The sequence below is a fragment of the Eublepharis macularius genome, chromosome 8 (assembly GCF_028583425.1).
Source record: "Eublepharis macularius isolate TG4126 chromosome 8, MPM_Emac_v1.0, whole genome shotgun sequence".
Lineage (NCBI taxonomy): Eukaryota > Metazoa > Chordata > Lepidosauria > Squamata > Eublepharidae > Eublepharis > Eublepharis macularius.
The window spans coordinates 18,819,262-18,841,583 of NC_072797.1; the positions used below are offsets into that span (position 1 = coordinate 18,819,262).

The 22,322-nt window shown below is 42.4% G+C and overlaps 1 protein-coding gene across 2 annotated transcripts in view; it reads left to right on the forward strand.

Annotated features, from left to right (window-relative positions):
• The window catches only part of WDR7 (WD repeat domain 7), a 252,690-nt gene that overhangs the window by 142,326 nt on the left and 88,042 nt on the right, over window positions 1-22,322 (forward strand). The window lies entirely within an intron of this gene.

The window sequence follows — 22,322 nt, forward strand, 5'->3', positions numbered from 1 at the left end:
TGCCCTGGAGCTGCCTGCATAGGTTGCAAGTTTTCATATTATTCAAGCAACCGGAGCAGGAAACATAGTCTGTTCTCCTTCTCCATTCGCATCCTCTAGCCATTTTGACCTGTGAGTAAATTCCTTTCCTGCTCAATATGTTGTTTAGCCAGACCTTGGGCATGCCACCATTCAAATCAAATTTGAAGAAAGAAAATTATGTTAGGGACAACTCTGCATCACACAACATGTCTCTTTACAGAAATTCCCATTGACTGTAGAGATGAGTGAAATATGTAAACAAAAATTGTGTGTATAAGAGAAGGAAATTCTTTTCCCTACCCCAAAGAATTTCCTGGTTTTGTTAGCTGGCTCAGATCTGCCTGGAACTGAATGCTGTTTACTTTTATAATTGTTCTAGGGAGACAACTCCACAATTTCATACCACTTTAGATTTTTTAAAACTTGTATCCTTTTTAAATTAATGACTAGCTCTCATCCGTTAGCTCTGGTACCCAGTGTTTTGTTTAGCACTCCGTAGAGTGCTACTATGTCCTTTTTGCAGATATTGTTCCAGTTTTCTGTGGTCCTTACACACTTACACCCATAGAAAGAGCTAGATCAAGAGCCATTGAACAGAGTCCTTATGATCCCATCTCATAGATTAATGATAGCTGAACATGAACTGTGAAGCGCAGGAAATAATGATTGGTAAAGTTATTCATGTTTTTCTTCCAGTCCCCAGCGTATAAATTTGGGAGCTACTTACTTGAATGGTGAACTTGAATTCAGTGCCCTTGTACAGATTTTCAAAGATTATGACAAAACTCTTCTATAGCACAAAATCAAATAAGATGGACTATTCCTCAGTTTGTATACTGGTTCTGTTATTTATTTATTTTTTTAAAAAAAACTTGTGCTCAATCCATAATCCAGACATCCGTTGGATGAGTTTGTCAGACTGAGAAGTCATACCCCTTTTGTCACATTCACACATATGCTAAAGTGAACTTTAAACTTAAATTGTACAGAAAAGAAATGTTTCAGGCCAAGGCCAATGACTTTGGATTAACTGTATGAGGTAGTCATTGCTTAACTTGTTGGTAACCAGAATTATACCAACTAAAACCTGTGATGTGATGATGTGGTTTGATAAGAGCCAGGAAACGTCCATCTCCCTTTTCCCCTTCAGTTGATCATGAATGTGTCCTTGAGCATTGAATCTCTGAATCAAGACTACCTATATATTGGTCTTTCCAGTGGAAAACTTCCAATATTACGCATCTTCAGTTAACGTCATTTCATTAAATCTAAAGTAGCAATCGACATCAACGCACTTCTGTTTTCACGCTCACAATATAAGCATTAGGAACACTTCTGTGGTGGTGGGAGAATGCATGTGCATTCTTTATATTTTGTAATTTTGAGCAAAATCGTGTATCTTCTTGCTTGTTTTCCTTGCTGGAATATCAGAAGGTGAATGTTTAAGAATAAGGTCAGAGTCGGCCTTTCATTGTTATCATCTCCATTGTAGAAAAGTGCTGAGAGGGTTTGATTTAAAACATTTGTGTATATCTGTACATTTTCACTTTTGAAAAACCTCAAGTTTATTTGTGAGAGCAGGTCTATAATCGAAGCTTAAATAGTCTATGTTGCTGGAGTTTGTACTGTCAGCTAAGTCCTTCCTTAGAATGGAAAGGCACAAAGAACATCTTGACAGAGAGAGGTTACTTATCATTAATTGTAGTTCTCCGAGAGACTGAGTGTTGCCTCTCTATAATCACATTTGTTGACCCCTTTGCCTTTCCCCTCGAGTGCTGCTCCCCTGTAAGGAAGAGCATAGGCGCTCTCAAACACAACTGCAAATGTATGATACCACAAGTCCCTTTGGGACTGAAAATATTGGCTGCCCTTTATCTCAAGTGAACTCTGGATAATGCTTGTAGAAGACCACATTCATCGTCTAAAACAGGTTTTGGCATGCAATCTACACATTTCTGAATGCTTACTCTTATTCTTGAGTGCCATTAAGAACTTGGAAGTTAAATTGTCCTTCATTCAGAATTCTTCCTTTAAAAAGTAATGTGGGATCATGTCCTGGTTAAACAACTAAATAAAAGTAGATTCAGTTGGCCATTCAAACCCCTCCCAACATCTTATGTTGAGTAGTTGTACATGTACATCCATGGTATATGCAACTGGGTTAATAATGAAAGTATCCCTCGAGCAATAGGCTCGATGTGTACTGTGCTTCTTTCATAAGCATCAAATATCTGACCTGTGCAAGGAAGGAAAAAAAGTACATGACCCACTTTTTATGTAAATCCCAATATTTGGAATGTCCTCGATGCTCACAATCTGGATAGTCTTGCTTTTGTGGTGACTCAGCAAAATAGGACAATGTACCTTTTGTGCATTCACACACTAGTCAATATATCGAACTGAACAGTGAGTAGATCTCTAAGCTTGTACAGCTAAAGATTTTTCTCCATATGTGAGAATCAGTAGGCATTGCACTTCAGGCGATTCACTCTCTTTCATATTGTTAATGGTAGATTGTTTATAACCGCACTAGTTATATTTGAGTCTTTCATGCACTGTCTAAGCAAAATGGGTGTGCTTCACCTTCACTCCTCCTCTACAGCCATCATTAGGTATAGCAGCTGGCTTAAGGGTTCCTCATTCAGGAAGTACAGGCTGCTTCTGCAGGTATTTACAAAAACTTCCTTGAGCTTTCCCAGCCCAGTTGTTGTGTGAGCCTTGTTTGAAGCAACTGGCCATGTATCTCCCTTAATATTTGCTCAGGAAATCTGGCTTTACAAACTGGCTTGCAGAAGGCCCTGGGTGGTGTTACGTCTGCAAATAAGGCAGTAGACTCCATAGTCAACCAAGTTGTAGATGATTGCATCTTATGTAATGCAAATGTTGAGCTCGTTTAATTGCTTCAGTTTTGATTCAGCTACACCAACTTGGCAACAAAGTCAATCCTCGTTGAGAGGTAGAGGTGCACAGTTATGAAAATAACCTAGGATTTCTTAATCCTCTCTTCCTAGAGAACTGATTCTTCCTGAGGTGGTACAGCTCTGCCTGGGCTGTGTCTGCCTACAATAATACAAATGGAACAGGCCAGGAGAAATGGTTCTAGTGGAGGTTTTTTGCCTGACCTGGAGACTATACTGTGCAGAGCGTTCTTTTATGTGGAGGAGCATTCACCGATGTAAGCACCCCATCTCCATTCTGAAGTGGCACAGCCCAGATTCAGCCATATCGCAACGACAAGACCACAACTGCAGGAGTAGTTTATGTCTGCCAGATAATTAGAATGCTACTTCCAGTTTTTCCCACCCACTCTGACCAGAAGCAGTTTGTGGTCACCAGAAAGATAGTCTTCTTGTCACTAACTCTTGTTCACCTACACTGATGTATAACGTGTCTAGCATGCATGAGGCATTTTTTGTCTGCGTAGGCAAGAGAGAGAGGGCAGGGTTACCATACCCAAAACTGGATCTGCCATGGAAAAGAGTGAGTTATCCTACTTTAAATGCTCACACGCCAAAAATGAATATGGACAGGAAGTGCAGTTGTGGAATAATTACTATTATCTGACATTCATTATCCAACCATTCATCTCTTGTCCCAACTCCCCTCCCCGCACCACACACACCATATTTAGGTTGGACTGTTCTGTCTGATTTTGGTGATCTTGTATTATTGCATTTAAAGATTTTTAAAAGAGCCAGCCGGGTCATATACTTTGTCCAGATGGCTCCATAATTTGTCAGAAACCACATGAAGAAAGAGCCGCAGAAAAGTGTAATAAATATAAAAAGTAAAATTCATATTAAAACCAGTAGGTCCTGCAACCTTTTTTATGACAAGTTTTTAAGAACCCCTGGTCTAAAGTAAGGCAGTCAGCCCTAAACTAGCGATGTAATTTCTAATAACAATTAGAAAGTAGCTTGTTTCAGTAAGCAAACATCTCATTGATTTGGTATTGTAACATATAAAACTCTATCAAACAATTACCTTCTGTTGTGTTTTAATGCCAATTAATTGTGTTATTTCTGCCCTGTAAGGAAGGATGCGATTCTTTAGGAATTCATGCAGTGACCTTGCCTGACATCTCGCATTAATCTCTGTTGACCTTACAAATGGTTCATGAGATATTTAATTATAAAATGCCACATAAAGAATTTCTCATTACTGATTCACCACATCACACCTAAACGGCAGCTAATGCTATGTTTATAAAGTTAATGGGCTGATAAATCTGAATGACTCCTCTGTCCTGAATATGAAAATACTCAGTTCAGTCATTTATGCAGTGTATTTTTCAAACCATGTGCCATCAATATAGCTATTAATGATAAGCATTTTGCACTTCAGCTCAGTCAATGTCATAGTCAAATATATATATAATATCAGGCGCTGTGAATGTTGAGCTGCTGCTTCTTTCTTCGTTCTTTTTCCTTCTTCTTTTGCAAAAAAAGGTATTTATTCGCTTTTCTAACCTGCCTCAACCACTGTGGCTCAGCATATGCTGTGGTGGAAACAAAAATATGGACTAGACAAAACCTTAAGTATATTGAAAGTGAAACCATAACAAAACTAACAAGAAGAGTTATCAGTTCTTGTAAACTAGTAGTCCCCAATGTTGTATCCCTTTCCTGGTGACCACCAAGTGTTTTTCAGAAAGTGAATGGAACCAGGAGTAGCTTTTGCCCAACAGGGCTTTTGATTGGCCATTGGAGATCAACTGTGAATATTTTTAAAATGTTGCTTTGGCAGCAGTTGCCACCACAGCACAAAGATCTTCACTGTGTTATTGAAGGTGATCTGTGCGTATGGAAGAAAATAACGATACGTTTATTTTAAAAGGCATCTAATATTGAATTGTTACTGTTAGTGGTATGCATGACCTCACTCTCTGACATTTTGTGGTTGGTTCCACCTCATGTGGCAGCCATTTTGTGATTGGCTCTGCCTCCCATGATGGCCATTTTGCAGTTGCACCCACCTACCTGTGTCAGAATTTCAAAGGTGACTGCAGGGTCAAAAAGTTTGGGGACCCCTGTTGTAAACAATGGTAACATTTATCTACAGTCAGTTCTCAACACACTTGTTCTCATCTATTTCTAAATCATAGCCAAATGTTTCATCAAGCTTTGAGATAATGAGAGAGACCAAGTTAGTTGGGAAGAAGAATTTGGTTCTAATGCCATTATACTGAGGGCACAACTCAGGCCTTTACAAATTGAACAGGACAGACTGGAATGCCAAAGGACCCTTCCAAGGGGGTTCTTGTTGTTGGCTGTTTCTTGTGGAAATTGGCGGGCAAGAGATCAGGCAAATGTATGATGTGATGTTATGCCTTACATTTCTGTAATAATGCATTGTGGACAAGAGAATAAATTTTGTATGGGGGGCATTTTTAATGGCAACCCATGTCCGCCGTCTCATCTAGTTTCACCGGTAGTGTCACTTAGGAAACTAATTACGTACGATCGCTTGGTATATACCAAAAGAAGTTACAGTCTACCCAGAAAGCCCATCACCAGGAGCACCACCTGTGAAACAATTCCACAACTGTTTTGTACAGTTTAACTGCAGCCTTCTCTGAAGCAACAGAAGATGAGTTTCTCCATGGAAAAAAATTCACAGCAATAAGTTTCATACTCTAGATCAGAGTTTGCCACTATGGAGACATTCAAAAGTGATCTAATGACATTTTAATTTGGGTGGTATAGTTACCTCCAATAGAAGTTAATGGAAGTACTCATGTTGGTTTTAAAGGAGCTGGATTGTGCTTGTGATTTTTAGCCTATAATGTGCAATACAAAAGGTTGTATAATTTATTTATATTATTTATAGTCTTCCTTTCTCGCCAAGACTCACACTAATAAATGCGCTTTTATACCGCTCTTCTAGACAGATGAGTGTCCTACTCAGAGCAGTGAACAAAGTCAGTGTTATTATTATCTTCACAATACAACTGATGCTGAGAGGAGTGACATACCCAAGGCTACCTGCTAAGCTCATGGTGGTAGTGAGATTTGAACTTGCAGGCAGGTGGCTGGGGGGACCTTCTTTGGGGGGCAATAGCATGGCCCCCTGAAGTCCAATCTCCCTGAAACTTGGGTGGCTGTGAGAGGAGGGTTAGGAGAGGGTACCCTGAAAATTTGGTGCAAATAGGGAATAAAATGCCCCCCATGACCCCCGGATAGCTGGGAGCAGTGTTTCCCATTGGAAACAATGGCTGAATCTTCCCTAATAAACCCGAATCTGCTTGAATACCTGAACCCGAAGCAGCTTGCTGCTTTGGGTTTTGGGTTTGCCCGAATTTTTTTCCTGCTCTGGGTAAACCAGAAGCAGGAAACCCGAATCTTTTGGGGGTGCACACCCCTACTCACAGGCAGGCACTTAACCACTAGGCTGCAGCAGGTCTACAGCAGTGAAGTCCACAGATGCATTCTCTTAACTGAAACATCTCCAGAACGATTCTGTTATGATATAGCCCTATTACCTTTATAAAAGTACCCTCCTGAACTATTCTGTTTTACATAGTTTGCAGAATACCAGAAACATGGATCCTTTCCTGCCCCTCCCAGGCAAGGCATTCCACAAGGTAGGAACCACTACACAGAACACAAGTGTATGTGCCATTGTTGATCATGCCCCATTTGCAGAATGGTGCCTGCAGAAGGCTGTGCTCAAATAAGCGAAGTTGTCATAGTGGAGGGTAAGAGGAGATGGGCAGATATGAAGGTCTGAGGCCACGAAGGCCACGTGATGGCCGGTACCTTGCCTTGAACCCAGTAATTGATAGGCCTGCAAAGGAATGACTGCAGAATGAGTGCCTCCATTCTGCAGTCGTTTGCCTCCATGCTCCGTTTAGCTTCTGATAATAACCAAGCTGTGACATTCTGCACCAACTGGAGTCTCTGAGTTATCTTCATGGAAGACCTACGTAGAGTGCATTACAATAGTTCAGTTTCGATGTTACCATGGCATCTATCCAGGTAGCCAGATCAAGGTAGGAAGCCATCTTCCAGCCAAAACTAAGAAGGAAGAAAGTATTTGTCATGGTGAAATCATTTGTGTAACACATATCAAAGTTGCTCTTTTGCGTGAAAAAAAGTGTACAGTAGTCATAGTTTAAAAGGCTATCAACCTTTTTGGTAATGATATTTATCTTTTTCAAGTAGCCTTGCAAAGTTATTTTTAGTAATTGAAAATGCAGAGCCACTCCCCCTCCCCTCCAGTCAAATAAACAAATTTGACCAAAAATGTTGATTGTTTGCTGTTTTCACAGTACTGTAATATAGTTTCATAGCTGGACTAAAAATACACTTAAAGCTGGTATAGTTGGATTCTCTCCATAAATTGAAACAAGTCTGAGCTAAAGCTCATTTACTGTCTTGGAACGGAATTGATCTTGCTTTCACATTTGATTCACCCTCTGCAGATTTTGAGAGGAAGAAAAATAGCATTGTTAGGTCAGTTTAACTAGGCCAGAGTTAGACGGAAAAGATTGGCAAAGTCCTTGTTTTAATCCTTTTCTCTTTTTTATAGCCAATTTTATTAGCAGCGTGCTGATTTAAATGCAGTTTAGTGCCTATTCTAATGTAAATATACAAAGGATGTTTTTTCTCTGGAAAGTTCTAGCCTAGAGGATAAGGATATTGTTTTGTGTGCGCATATATTTGAATAAGGCACCCACAAGTCTAATAAATCGCATCGAAAGGAGCTGTGTGCGTTTCTTGGAACCTTACTTTGTAAAAGACAAAAGGTTGATTGCTCCCTATATATACGCATTTTGAGCTTTTCCCTCTCTACTGTGTGAAGTAGTAAGCAAGCAGCTGTGTTCATTCTCAGTCACTCACACCCTGCAGCATTTCATCACCATGCTTTGTTTCCTGCCTTGAATTCCTGGATATCTTCATTTCCCCATTTATTTTAATGAAGAAATTATTCCATTGAGCATCTGTGATACGAAGATCTCACTGCTGCAACCCCCCTCCCCCATTTTAATCTTGGAATGTGTATAGATCATCGGTCCACTCTCAGATGATCACAGCCCCCAAATGTATCTTTCTTGAAAAACAGGAAAATTAAGGCGTAGTCCTTTATATGGCTCTCACGATTAAAATTTGACTGTTTACAAAGCTCACGTGCGTGTTTCACTTTGTGCCTTTCCACAATCCTGCAGTGACTTATAATGCAATTAAAATTCCTAATAAAGTAATTAAATTGCTAACACTATTACGTAAAAGTACATAATAGCTGCAAAAAGAAATCACATTAAAAAGTTCATCTTCACCATTGAAAGCTCATCAAGTAGGATAGACCTAGTTTCCTGAACGGCAGCTGAAGTATAGTAGCAGATCTCGCCTGATGGCTCATGTTGCAGAACAAGGCCTTGTTTCTCTCTGCTGAACTCTTGATCTTGATTTCGCCTTTGAGCAGGACAATCCCTAGCAATCTTGCTTGGTCAGCGGGAGAGGGGGCTCTGTTGGTTAATGCCATGCTTCCATTCCAGTTTTTTTCCCCATTTCAATTCTAGTTCTGTATTTAGCGCATGTTGTAAAGTACTCATTTCCCCATGTTTGGGGGCCATATATTTAATAGGTAAATTATTTTTGTCTCCTATGAAGAGGTGGCTTAGGCTCTGAGGGCCAAGCTACAAGTGTCGAATGACACAGGTTGGACACTTGTCAGCTTCCCTCAAGTTTTGATTGGAAGTGTAGGCGTCCTGGTCTTGCAGCTTGGCTCTCCAACTGCTGTCCAATGGACTTTTCAACTGTCACTTGTCCAACATTCCGCCAAGCTTCCTACATTTCCCATCAAAACTTGAGGGAAGCTTGAGGGGGAAAAAAAAACCTTGAAGGAAGCTGACAAGTGTCCAACCTGTGTCATTCGTCACTTGTAGTATGGCTCTGAGTTAGAATATTCCTTCCTATGTTCTCTTAAGATTCTCTGCTCTTTACATCTGTAATTCGTAAAGTATCACATCACCTGTTAATATATGAAGCGGCCTTAAAAACGCCATTGGCCCATCTACCTCAGTATATTCTACTCAGATGAATGGCACCTCTCTGGGATCTCAGCCAGAGATCCTTCTCAGCAGCTGCTGCTCAAGATTGTTCAGTGGGAGGTTTTAGTTTAGGTGGGTAGCCATGTAGGTCTGCAGTAGAACAGCGGGAGTTGAGACCAGTGGCACTTTAGAAACCAACAAGTTTTTCAGAGTGTGATCTGTTGAGAGTCAGAGCTCTCTTCTTCAGATACGAGTGGGATCTCCATTCCTACTCTTAAGGTGTGAAGGAGAAGGAAAGAGCAATTGATGTTACACTGGCATGGGCTAGTTGGAAACAGCCTTTTCTTAAACTAAAGAGGAATATTTGGACATTCACTTCCCACTACCGTCAACCAGTAGATAGGTAATGGGAAGGTTATCCTAGATGGGATAGTGATGAGTTAGTGCAGACTTGTCCCATGTCTGTGGAAGTGCTTCTTTGGATATCTTTTAGCTTCACCTGAGCCCTTTCTCACATTAGCCCTGTTCACAAGTTACCGTGAAGTCATGTACAATCCATGTACAGTGTACACTTGATTTTTTTACATGTACCTTGAGTAGTTCTCATGTTACATTCGACAAAGAATGTATGACTGCAATCACACACGTATTCAGGTTTCATTCATAAAGATCCTTTCAGGTGTCATTCCTGCTTTCATTCATAAATGAATGCATTTTGGCTTTCTTACAAACATGTATGCTTGTACAAACAGGATATATATATGCATTTGCTGTAATGTGAACAGGGCTCTTCCAGCTCTGTAATACGGTAAATTTCAGGGCCTGAGTTGGGCGGGGGGGGGGGTCACTGACATGGGGTTTGTAAGCTGCTGAGGATAGAAAGTGTACTTGAATGTATTTCTTCTTGCAGAAATTCTATTTGTGAAGGTTAGTATAATGCGTAGCCAACTGCCAGGAAAAACTGCCGTCTGCAAGCCTTCTGAGGGGGAGGTAAATAAAATAATTGCCAATTAAATGTCCTCTGAAGGATCTAAGAGAAACATGCTCATAGCCTAGTGCCTTTGTGCTTCATGTTTCCCTTCCTGCTTCAGTGGCTGGGGGGTGGGGGAATGCTGATATCTTGAAAGTTGTTGCTTACTGATATTATAGGAGGGGTGTGTGAGCTGCTGTAGCATAGTGGTTAAGTGGATGGGCTACAAATCAGCACTCTGCTGGTTTGACTCCCACCACTGCCACGAACTCTGCAGGTGGCCCTGGGCAAGCCGCTTTTCTCCACCCCAGCTCCCCAGCTGTTTTGTGGGGATAATAATAACACTGACTTCATTCACTGCTCTAAGCGTGGCACTAATCTGTCCAGAAGGGTGGCATATAAGTACACTGTCGTTGTTCTTGTTGTGTGTGTGGTTGGTTGTTTCATCAGCAATCGCTACCTCAAGTTCCACACTGAAGCTCCCCTTGTATCATGGTCTTAACTCCAGTTAGCATAAGGTAAAATCCTTCAGCTTCCAGCCAAAAGTCCCTGGAGGGAGACCTCAACCTACATGGCATGCCAGGGTCATTTCCCACTTTCTCCAGAAAAGAGGCATCCGTTAGAAAACATAGTGAGCTTTGATTTATGGAAATCAACACTGATAACGGTGTTTGCATACTTGGTAACACTATCTACACTTTCCAGGCTTTGTATAGCTGGATTTCTTTCCCTCATTGATGATGATTGTTTTGGCAGTACAGTTCTAAACAGAGTTACTCCAGTCTAAGCTCATTGAAATCAATGGGCTTAGACTGGAGTAATTCTGTTTAGGATTGCACTGTAAATGTGCTCCATGTTGTTGAACCATCTAAGCCATCCTACACTCACTCTCACTCTCTCACTCTCTCTGAAACGGAAGTTTTCTTAAACACTCAGTTGACTGCAACAATGATCAGAGTTGAAACTTCACAAGTATTGTGTAACAGCCAGCTAAAATTATTAGAATTGTCCAAGAGATAAGGGCAGAATTAACTGTTCTGAAAAATGAATTGATAACATCCCATTCATCTTCATTTTATTCTTCACTGAGTCTCTTAATATTTGTTTACAGTTCCTGAAAAAAGTGCACCACAAATCTTAATTTGTAGGCTTGCACAGAAAGGTGCTTGTAGCCTAGCTGAGATAAGCTGCCTTCAGAACCATATACCCTTGCTCTTTTTTTTATAGTTAAGCCATAAAAAGCTGGCAGGCAAATAAGAGATGGACTTTAAGCCTCTTTTAATAAAACAATTAAAGTAATAAAAATATGTCTCACTGTTTTATTAATTTCATTGTTAGAACATAAAGGGCGTTGGGTGATATCTTGAAATCAATCGGAGTCTTCCCCTGGGGCTCAGAAAGTCAGGATTTTTTCTCGTATATTTGTACTTATGAGCTCATGTTTAAATTTCTCTTTAGCCAATGGTGACAAAAATAAGCCAAGGTTCTTTTACTTAAAAATAGTTTTCTAGAAAAGCTGCTGATACAGAGCCGCTGCAGACTTAGTGAAGGATACTGGTTATAAAATGTCACAATATGTGCTTCTTCCAGTACAGCTTTTCTCCTTTCTGGCATGAATATGGTTGAGCATTTTGTTGACACTGATATTAACAATGGTTGAATGAGTATTTCTGCTCAATGAATACTCGAACCCTGTATAAGAAGTTATTCTTTCAGATGGCTTAGAGCAGCTTGAAGAGAAATCATCAACTTTGTGCATGTTGAATGGTGCAAGGGGGGAGAGGGTAAATGGTTTTTTTTGCTTGCATCTGCTTGGTTGTTGACTTTGGGGGGGGGTCTCTCTGTTTGGAGCTTGCTTCTAGCTCTTGTTTTGTGCTCTGGCCACAGGATCCTGGTAGAGGGATTTTAGCTGAGAGCCAAGCTACAAGTGACTTTTTTCACGTGGAGCACACTTGATTGTTCTCGCAAGTTTTCCTGGGAAGTAAAGTCCGAGTGTCCTTTCCCTCTCTGTTAGAATCGCTGCCTGAAGAGCCAGAGAAAGCCGCCGGCGGCAGCAGCTTTTGCAAATCGTTCCTCCAGTCACAATCCTGCTGGACAAGCGGGCTCCCAACGATTGTTTGGGGGCAGGCAGCGGCTACTTTCTCCCTGGGCGTCCTGCTCCTGGGGAGCAGCTCTAGAGAAAGCTGCTGTGTCGGTGAAGCTCCAGCTGCAGCGACAGCAGAAGAATCTGCTGCTGCTCTAACATGCCCTTCCCCTGCTCCTGAGCTCCTGGAGAAAAACTGGAATGAGGGCATGTTAGAGCAGCAACAGATTCTTTCGCTGTCGCTGCGGCTGGAGCTTCATCGAGCAGGGATCATGTACCAAGGATAGGCATCATGGAGCAGCCCTTGGTAGTCGAAGTTGTCCACTATGGAGAATGGTTGCCCATCTACAGGGATCATGTTCAAGATCAGGCACATGACGCGCCTGCTCGCCTTCTGGATCTCCCGTTTGGGCACACTAGCATCCTGCATACCAAACGTCTCCGTCAGAGAGGCTTGGCATCCCCGCCCTACAGGAAACTGTGGGAGGAGAGCACCAGAGGAGCCTGCCTCCTGCTGGCTAGCTGGCAGCCATGTGGTACCACTAGAACTCCCCCCCCCAACCTGGTTCCAAGGGTGCCAGAGGTGGGCAGGAAAACCCTAATGGGCAGCCAATGTATTGATATAATTTGAACAGAACTTGAACTCTTACTAAATACTTTCCTCCTACACAAGCCTATTTAACAGGGGGAAGTACCCTTTGGTCCCTAACAGCTAACAATTCAGTTTAGAGGCAAATGTACAGTAACGCAGGCCTACAACAAGCCTACCTTTAAAAAAAAAAAACCTTTTTAGAACTAAACACTCAAAAACCCAAAGTTCACTATCAAAACACTGCTATACCTACAAACACTACCCCACAACCAACAAAACAACAGTTAACGACAACCCCAAACAGTAAAACACCAACTCCAAACACAAACTGTAAAATTTGTTAACAAAGCCCCCCAAAATGAAATCAGGCAAAGCAAACAGCAAAGCAAAAAAACCCAATCGAGCAGCCCCCCCCCCCCATGAAGCCCAAAGCAAGAATCCCTGAAACAACACTATACCCACTATCAATCAAAGTTCTTCATGCAAATGCAAATGCAACAGTATAACTACTTATGTTTATCATACACAAGCCCCTAGTCCCGGGCAAAAACCCTCAATACAGTGTTTCAATGTTTGCACATTTACAGAACGGAATACATGACTTAATATGCACAAACTTATAGGAAGTTATTTACAAATAACGATCTGTTATGTCCCAATATCTTAGGGAAAACAATATATAGTCCCAATTCCTCAGGGAAACCCCTTTCTTAGTGGGGTAACCCCTGTAATGAAGCCATATAAGGCTCCTCTTCAGCCCAACGTAGGTCTCAAAAACTGAAGAACTTGTGTTAGGCTTATCTTCAGCCCAACGTTGAATTTCAAAAACCGAAGAACTTGTAAATTGAGGAATCCCATAGACTCTAACATGGGTAAATCCCCCTCCAGAATTTCCCAACAGGACTCCAGATACTCTCCTGTTTCAGCACACGTCTTTTTCACAGGAAATTTATGTTCTTTAATATACAGCACATCAATTTCACGACCGCTTCTCTTGCTCGGTCTTCAGCTGGTCTCCTATATGTTTATGCATATTAAGTCATGTATTGCGTTCTGTAAATGTGCAAACATTGAAACATGGTATTGAGGTTTTTTGCCCGGGACTAGCGGCTTGTGTATGATAAACATAAGTAGTTATACTCTTGCGTTTGCATTTCTGTGAAGAACATTGATTGATAGTGGGTATAGTGTTGTTGCAGGGATTATTGCTTTGGTTGTTATTCTCTACCTGTAACTGCCCTTTGTATTGCCCCCATGAAGCCCAGCTACACCCCCCCACACACACAGCAAAAACCTTTAGCATTCACGCAAAAAATATTAAAACAAAATTAATAAAGATGTATTGTCAAAGGCTTTCACGGCCAGAGAACGATGGTTGTTGTGGGTTTTAAAAAAATACAGCCCAGCAATACAGCCCGGAAAACCCACAACAACCAAAATTAATAAACTCAGCCCCCCCCCCCCCAATTAAGCAAAGCAAAGCAAAAAACCCCAATCGAGCAGACCCCCCCCCAATGAAGCCCAGCTACACTTCCACAACAGAAACCCTTATTAGTCAAACCAAAGTAACAAGAAATTAAAGCAAAAATAACAAACTCAAGCCAAGTAAGCAACCACCCCCCACCCCAAAAAATCAGGCCCAGACATTCAAGCCAAACACAATCAAGTTAAGGGAGACCACAAAAACAAACAAGCAAAAAAACATTAAAAATAATTAAAATACAAACTTTAAAAAATCCCTTCCCTATCCCTCCACCAGCCCCCTCCTGTGAGTCAGTGATTTTCCTACCAGTCTCCCATTGCAGGCCCAGTCAGTCCAGAAGAGCAGCAGGTCCCGCTGAAGAATCTCACCACCATCAGCAGAGAATTCAAATCCAGAAGTCCCAGAGAGACAGAGACAAACTAGCAGAAAGCAGGAACCAGTCTCCAATGTCTCTCTAGGCCAGGGCAAAATGGAGGCTGACCCAAAGGCAAGCCTCCAATTTCAATCCCTGCAGCATTTCAAAAGAGGCACTCTCCTTCCAGAGAATCCCCATTGGCTGGAAGGTAGAAATACTGCAGGAATTGGACACTCCCTGACCAGCCCCCACCTTCTCTGATCCCCCTCCCTTCTCCACCTTCTGCCTAGTCACTCACAACCTCCTCCTCCTCCTCCCATCAGGTAAAAAAGGCGGGAAGCTCAAAGCAGCAGTTTTCTTGCAGTTTGCGAACAAGAGCAAGAAAAGTGTTACTTTCAAGGTTCTCGCCTTTTTTACCCAATGAGGGGGGGAGGTTGTAGTGAGTCACAACAAGCCCCTCCTCCCTCCCATCAGGTAAGAAAGAGCAGGAAGCTTGAAAACAAGCAGCACTGTTCTAGCTGTTTGCAAACAGCTAGAAAAGTGTTCCCACTTGACTCCGAAGCTTTCCAAAGCGATCTGAATCACTTCGGGAAACTTTACTTCAGTGTTTCCAAATCAGCCCAGCAATGCTGGGGCCATTTCGGAAAACCAAACCTTTCCAAATCGGGCCCAATTCGGGCATTTTACCCGATTCAGAAACCCAAAGTGCACACCCCTAATCATATCTGGCCTATTTTCAGCTCTTGAATTGCACTGAGTAAAGTCTAAGATTATTAACAATATTTGATTTTATTCTAGTGATTTCTCATACTGGTATTCCTAAATTGCAGGCTTTATTCAGACTTAATTCAGATGATTGGCATGAGCTACCAACTGCCCATTTAGGTAAGGGTTTGTGAATGTTTTTCTCAGAGAGCTGCATGCAGGCATGAACGTGCAAGTCTGATTTGAGGGGTAATGAAAGCACTAGCCATTAATAAAGAACTTACTGACCATTCCCCATCCAAATGGGTGGATTGCCTCTTAACCAGTTTTGTTCTGTATTATTATTTCCCATCCATTGGCATCTGTAGCTTATTGTAATCCTTTGAGCCATTATGTACACTTGTCAATAGACACTGAGTAAATATGAAAGGCTCCAGTCTTTGCACCTTTTTGCTAATGCAATCCTTGGCTACTGTACCAAGGCCGATGCGTATTGGCGGATTTGCATTAGCATAGGCGCTGCTCATCCTGCACTAGATAATGGACTCAAAGGTTAAGAGCAAAGGATCGCAACAGCCCCAATCAGCGAAGCTTTTCTAGGGCTAATTACCTCTTCTCTGCGCTGACTCTAATGTGACATGTTTATTGCCTTAACTAACAACTCATTAGCTTAGTTGATGTTTTTGTCAATATTAATTCGTTCATTTAAGCCAAGTCAAAGCTTAAACAAAGATGTCCAGACTGAGAAGTGGGCAGCACAGTGACTTTTTGTTTAGTTCGTCTTTTTTCCCCCCCTTCCCTTAGCTCAATTTAAACAAGATAAATGTTGACACGAGAAATATTTAGAGTGTCTGTAGGTAGTAGGTGCTCGCTAATGTGTTAGCGTTCAAGGGCCAGGGTGCTTTATTTAAATAGGGGGGAGGCTTAAATGGTTTGGGAGTAAAATGTTTAATAAATTAAAATGCACACTTAGTGTGCATCTCAGGAAGAGATGGCTGCCGTGCTTTGAAAAGTAGTTTTCTCTCCCATAGCTTAAACTGGGCTGCCTAGGAAGATGTGCTGATTGGCCAGCGGTTAAATATGGCAGGCGGTGTGTTCAATAAACAAAAATAAGAAGCCGAGTTTTGAGAACTGCCTGTAGGAGGGAAAAAACATAAAAATCAATACTTTATCTCAACCACAGCAATAAGTAGCTAAATGAATGATATTAAAAAGAGCCACTGTATAATAGCATCACAGTAATGATCAATTACATTTATCTAGGAAAGTTACTTGTTTAGCTCTCATTCACATTTTCCTAATGGATGATTGCTGTAGTTCATTATTTCTGCGTGCTTCATTTGGAAATGAAAATAATCCATTACAAGATTCATTATCACTATTTCAGTATGCATAATCTGGATGTAGAAATAAATATGACAGAGGCTTTGTGTTACACTGAGGCTGGCCTTGCGTGTTTTTTTAATGGAAGTTAAAAAAAAAAAGTGAAAAGAAGACCAAATTAATTTTGCGTTTAACATGCTAGGAGCTGATGATGTAGCGTAGTATGGATCGGAACGTTCCCAGTCACTTCTCCTAATTGAATGTAGCTGTTAACTCCAGTGCAGTAAATGTAAATGAAAATGTGGGGTTTATTGTGTTATCAGTAGAGAGCCGTAAATGTACAAAGTGCTTTTCAGACCCCATCACTTCATAGGGATGTTGTGCCAAAACGACTGGTGTCCATAAAGCTGCAAGAGGGCACAGGAAGATCAGTATAGGGTGGACTTAATGGCAATGAATTGAAGGAGTTAAAGCCTTTTTAATGCAACTTCACATGATGTTAGAGGGCATAGAGAAGCGGGAACAGAATAGACATAATAATTGTTGGTATCTAGTTAGACTGCTTAGAGCCAGTTTGGTGTAGTGGTTAAGAGTAGCAGGACTCTAATCGGGAGAGCTGAGTTTGATTCCCCCGCTCCTCCGCTTGAAGCCAGCTGGGTGACCTTGGGTCAGTCACAGCATTTTGGAGCTCTCTCAGCCCCACCCACCTCACAGGGTAATTGTCATGAGGATAACAACAACACACTTCGTAAACTGCTCTGAGAGGGCTGCTCTGAAGGGCGGTATATAAAGTTGTTGTTGTTGTTGTTGTTGTTGTTGTTGTTGTTGTAAGCACAGAATTAAATGTCCTATAAAATCATATTTAATAAATACATTAAAAACTTGTTCTGATCAAGACCCTAACTGTCAAAACCTAACTAAAAACCAAAGCCTTTTAGGGTTTCAAAGAGGCCTAAATTTTAGCAAGTTGTACTGCCTTCCAGTATCCTTGGTGGCGGTCAGCCCTGCCACCTGCAAGCAATATTCCACATGACTGTCGCTGTATGTTAACAAACAAGCTCCATTGAGATCTCTTCTAGTCGCCACATCCTGTGAAAATCCTTGCAGTGACTTCCTTGACCTCAGAGCATGCATCATCATGCATCAGAATTCCTAGGGCGGGGGGGAATACCTGGTTCTGAAGGGCTGCAGAGCCCAGCAGGGTCACCTGGGCCGTTTCCACACAGCTTACCTTATTCTGCAAAATAGCGAAATCTCACGAGAAGACGCTGTTACCATGTCTTCTCGCACGATAACAGCGTCTTCTCGCGTGATAACAGTGTCTTCTCGCGAGATTTCACTATTTTGCAGAATAAGGTAAGCCATGTGGAAACAGCCCTGTTCTTCTCCCTCATGCAATATATGTCACACTGGGGCAGATTTTCTCATCACCCAAACATTGTGCCTGTATATACTTCTTTACTTTCCAGTGTATAAATGGGTGGCTTAGGGCAGCGATACTCAAGCTTTTAGACGTGGAAGCCGCTTCTAAACTCAGCCTACCTTCCCATTGAGATCCTTGGACTGCCCACAGGCAAAGGACCCTCTCCCAACCTTTTCCTTCATTTCGAGGCAACTGCTGAAGCAGTACTTCCCTTCCCCTTTGAATACCCATTCCAGTGGTCTAGCCATCTTAATCTGTTGCAGTGGAAACCTCTAGGACATCAGGAGCCGGAGGGTCCAATCACAGCCTGCTGTAGCTTCCATCATGTCCATACACACTGTGCTACCAGCTGCCAGTCTTAAGAGTGTCTGGAGGAGCACTGGTGGTGTCCTGCAAATTTGGGGCTCAAGTTGGACCTGGTTGCTGGTGGCCCGGGTCTGGGAAGCACTGGGCCATAGGCTACACCTGTTCCTTCCACCAGGACTCTGCATGGACCCTGCTCTCTGTTGGCTTCACCATAGAACTGGGCCTGTAGGTGGATCACTCATCTTGCGTGCGGCAGCTGAGCATCTCGTTCCTCCTTGTGAAGGCCTTGTGGCCAGTCTGAAGGAATGAATGGGAACCCAGGGCAAGAGAAGAGGAGGGACTCAGTAGCTCTAGACTTTCTTCTGCTTTCCCTGCCTATGGCCCACTTCTTCCTGAGAAGAAGTGAGCCATGAGCCTGAGGCAAGCAACTCTGCTACTGCCTGAGGGCCCAGCTGCCAGAAAAAAAGAGTTTGAAAAACAATGCCTTACGGAATGGCCCAAAGGGACGTTGAGCAGCGATCTTGAGGCTAAGCAGTTCTGGTCTTGAGTGCTTGGATCTTTCTTGCTCACAATAGGGTCCCCCCCTGCCCTCCGTTGCCTTTCAGTCAGGCAGCCTAGAGTTCATCTCACACCACAGATCTGGATCTTTTCAGGGTACTTGATTCTTTTCCTGGTTTTGAATTATCGTTGTACAAATTTTATGTTTTTAGCCACCTCGGGCACTCTGAAGAATATAAATACAACAAAGAATAAATAATAGGAAATTTTTGTATCTGCCATTTAATGGAATATGCCAAGGCTTTTTTTCTGGGAAAAGAGGTGGTGGAACTCAGTGGGTTGCCCTCGGAGAAAATGGTCACATGGCTGGTGGCCCCGCTCCCTGATCTCCAGACAGAGGGGAGTTGAGATTGCCCTCTGCGTTGCCCTCTGCACCAGCGCGGAGGGCAATCTAAACTCCCCTCTGTCTGGAGATCAGGGGGCGGGGCCACCAGCCATGTGACCGTTTTCAAGAGGTTCCGGAACTCCGTTCCACCGCGTTCCAGCTGAATAAAAGCCCTGGAATATGCTAATAGTATTTGTAGAAAAGAGCAAGAGTCCAGTATCTCCTATAAGACTAACAAAATTTGTGGTAAGGTATGAGCTTTCATGATACCCTACCCTACCGCAAATTTTGTTAGTCTTATGGGTGCTACTGGACTCTTGCTCTTTTCTACTGCTACAGACAAACTAAACACGGCTACCTATCTTGAGCTAACAGTGTTGTCTATTCTTTTGACATATTTCATCTATGTGATCTTGTATAGCTTGTGTACATTTGCATTAAATAAAATTAAAAAGAATTTGCTCTTGTCAAGATATACAGAAATCACTCAATGAAAATAGTTTATGTCTGAAGTTTGGGGGCACTGAAGTTTCTCCTTTTTAAAAAAAAAAGTTGAAGAAATCATGGAATATGAAATCTTGGCCACCAGTAATCTATGGGCCAGGCAGCTACGGTGGGGCAAGTCTTTGCTCACTTAGCAACACTTAACATAAGTGGCCAGTCATTATTAATTCATTTGGCATTCTTTGTAATAACATAAATCTTAGCAAACTAATTTGGTTTTAAAGTGCTTATAATAAGGAACCTCAAGAGGTTGTAACTTTAATTGAGCTATTAATGAACGTATCATTATCTTAAGGTGGCCTTATTTTCTTCCCTCTGCTCGTCAACCATTGATGTCAGTGGATATTTATTTTATCTTTACTGATTTCCTTTCTCTGAGTGTTCCTTGTGGTTAAATGTTCTCTGTTGTTCAAAAACACTTCCACTGAGGCAACTGTGTGTGTATTTTGTACTGTCTGACAGCCACAGGCAGTTTTCATAAAGGTGCGGGTACTTCTGCAAACAGCCTTAAGAAACGAGACTGAGGCTTTCTGGCAGTCCTGAATTCTAGTTTTGCTGCCTTTCCCTTTGGTAGAAAAGGACCGTAGCTAAGTAACTATGCAAAAGCCGCAGTTCCTGGCATCCCCAGTTGAAGATACTGGTATTTGGGGTAGATAGCTTAATGGTCTTGGGGGTATAGGTCATATATGTATAGTTTGAGATTTGTGGTGAGGAGCCCCTCTTACATTCAAACAGGAGCCAGCTTATGTATTGTGTGACCTGTGAGAGGCATCACAGCAAATGACAAACTGTTCTCAGCACTTGTTACCAGAGTCTTAAAAGCATAGCCACAGGTGTTGGCGAGCTTTGACTATTTGACTTTATAAACCTCTGGTTAAGCATCGCACCATTACATCTTTAGTTGACTGGTCCTGGTGGATTTTTCCTAATATGGTAATTAGTGTTTGTTTTTGATGCTGTGCATTAGCGTCAGGATCTGTTTATCTCGCACGTTATATTTTGCCTGCTTTTGTGCTTTGTGCTTCCTTTTTTCTCTGGTCATGGACCGCAGTGGGATCTGTGGAAGCGGCAGCTTTTAGCCATAGGAAAGAACTAAATTAAATTCATGGTGGGGTTAAGTTTAAGGGCTAGGATGTCTACACTCGGCTCTTGCAGTATCACTCACATGTAGGGTTTCCAGCTCCAAGTTGGGAAATTCCTGGAGATCTTGTGGGTGAAACCTGGAGAAACCTGGAGAAAGTGGGGTTTGGGGAGGGAAAGGACCTTGGCATGGCATAATTCCATAGAGTCCACCCCGCAAAGTAGCCATTTTCTCCAGGTGAACTGATCTCTGTGGCCTGGAGACCAGTTGTAATTCCGGGGGATCTCCAGCCACTACCTGGAGGCTGGCAGTCCTACTCACATGATTTTAATTCCCAGGCAGCAGAAGTCACACAGATTGAAAACCGCTCCTAGTAGTCGCTCAGATGAGGTCATCAGCATGTTGTGAAGGGATCATTAAAGATTATGCGTGGGTTCTCATTAGAGTCTGGAAGACGTTTCTGTCCCTCTCTCGACACCACTGCTGTTAAAGCTGATAGGAGAACAGTTGACGTTATTGCAAGAACTGCTTTATCAACTCTTGGGGTTTTGGCGGGGGTGGGGGAGAAAATCCAACTTTATGCTCAAGGTGATGACATATTTCTGATCCGTGGCCCAGTTCGTGTTCTTCTTCGCCAGTATGTGATAGGCCAGAGAATGCATAGAGCAAGCAGTGTGCTTGCAACAAAGCTGAAATCATGGGGAGACACTCGCTGTATCAACTGATACCGCCACAAAGGGGGTGGGGGTCACGTGTGGCAGCTGCACCTTATAGCTGTGGCATCTCCCCCCCCCCACACACACACACAAAGTGCACTGCTTCATATAATCGACAATTCACTGTGACACCAACTGTGTCTGGGGCCTGCACAGCAGCTCTCTATGCACTGAGGAATTTTAGCAGGTACCAGGCAGCATCTCAACTAGCCCAAAGTATGTCCGGTCAAAAGCTATTCTCCCTCATATTGTAGATGGAAGGGGGATGCAAATAAACTTGTGAGGAGTAGGAACACGCACATGTGTGTGTGATATATGCTGTAAAGTCATTTCTGACTTAAAGCAACCCTAGTGAGCCTGATCTCGTCTGATCTCAGAAGCTAAGCCGGGTCAGCCTTGGTTAGTCATTGGATGGGAAACCTCCAATGAGCACCAGGGTTGCAAAGGCAGGCAACGGCAAACTGCCTCTGTTCGTTTCTTGCCATGAAAACCACACCAGGGGTCGCCATAAGTCAGCTATGACTTGGCACTCTCTACCACCATGAACGTATTACCTGCAAAGCATCCTCTCATTGACAGCCTCGCTCAAGTCTTGCAAACCGAAGTCTGCAGCTTCCTTTATTGAATCTGTCTATCTCATGTTGAGTCTTCCTCTTTTTCTACTGCCGTCAACTTTTCCTAGTATATGTAGAAAGGTTGAGTAAGTACGTTTCAGATTCCTTGTTCCGCCACATTTGTGTAACATATACTGTGACTAGTAAACTGTATTAACAGTGCCGTGAAAAGAGACTACACACGTTAAGATACTTTTCATGTTAGCTCTTCGGGATGGTAAGAATCAGCATGTGTTTTCAGGCAGAGTTTAGTTTATATGTGTTATCAGAG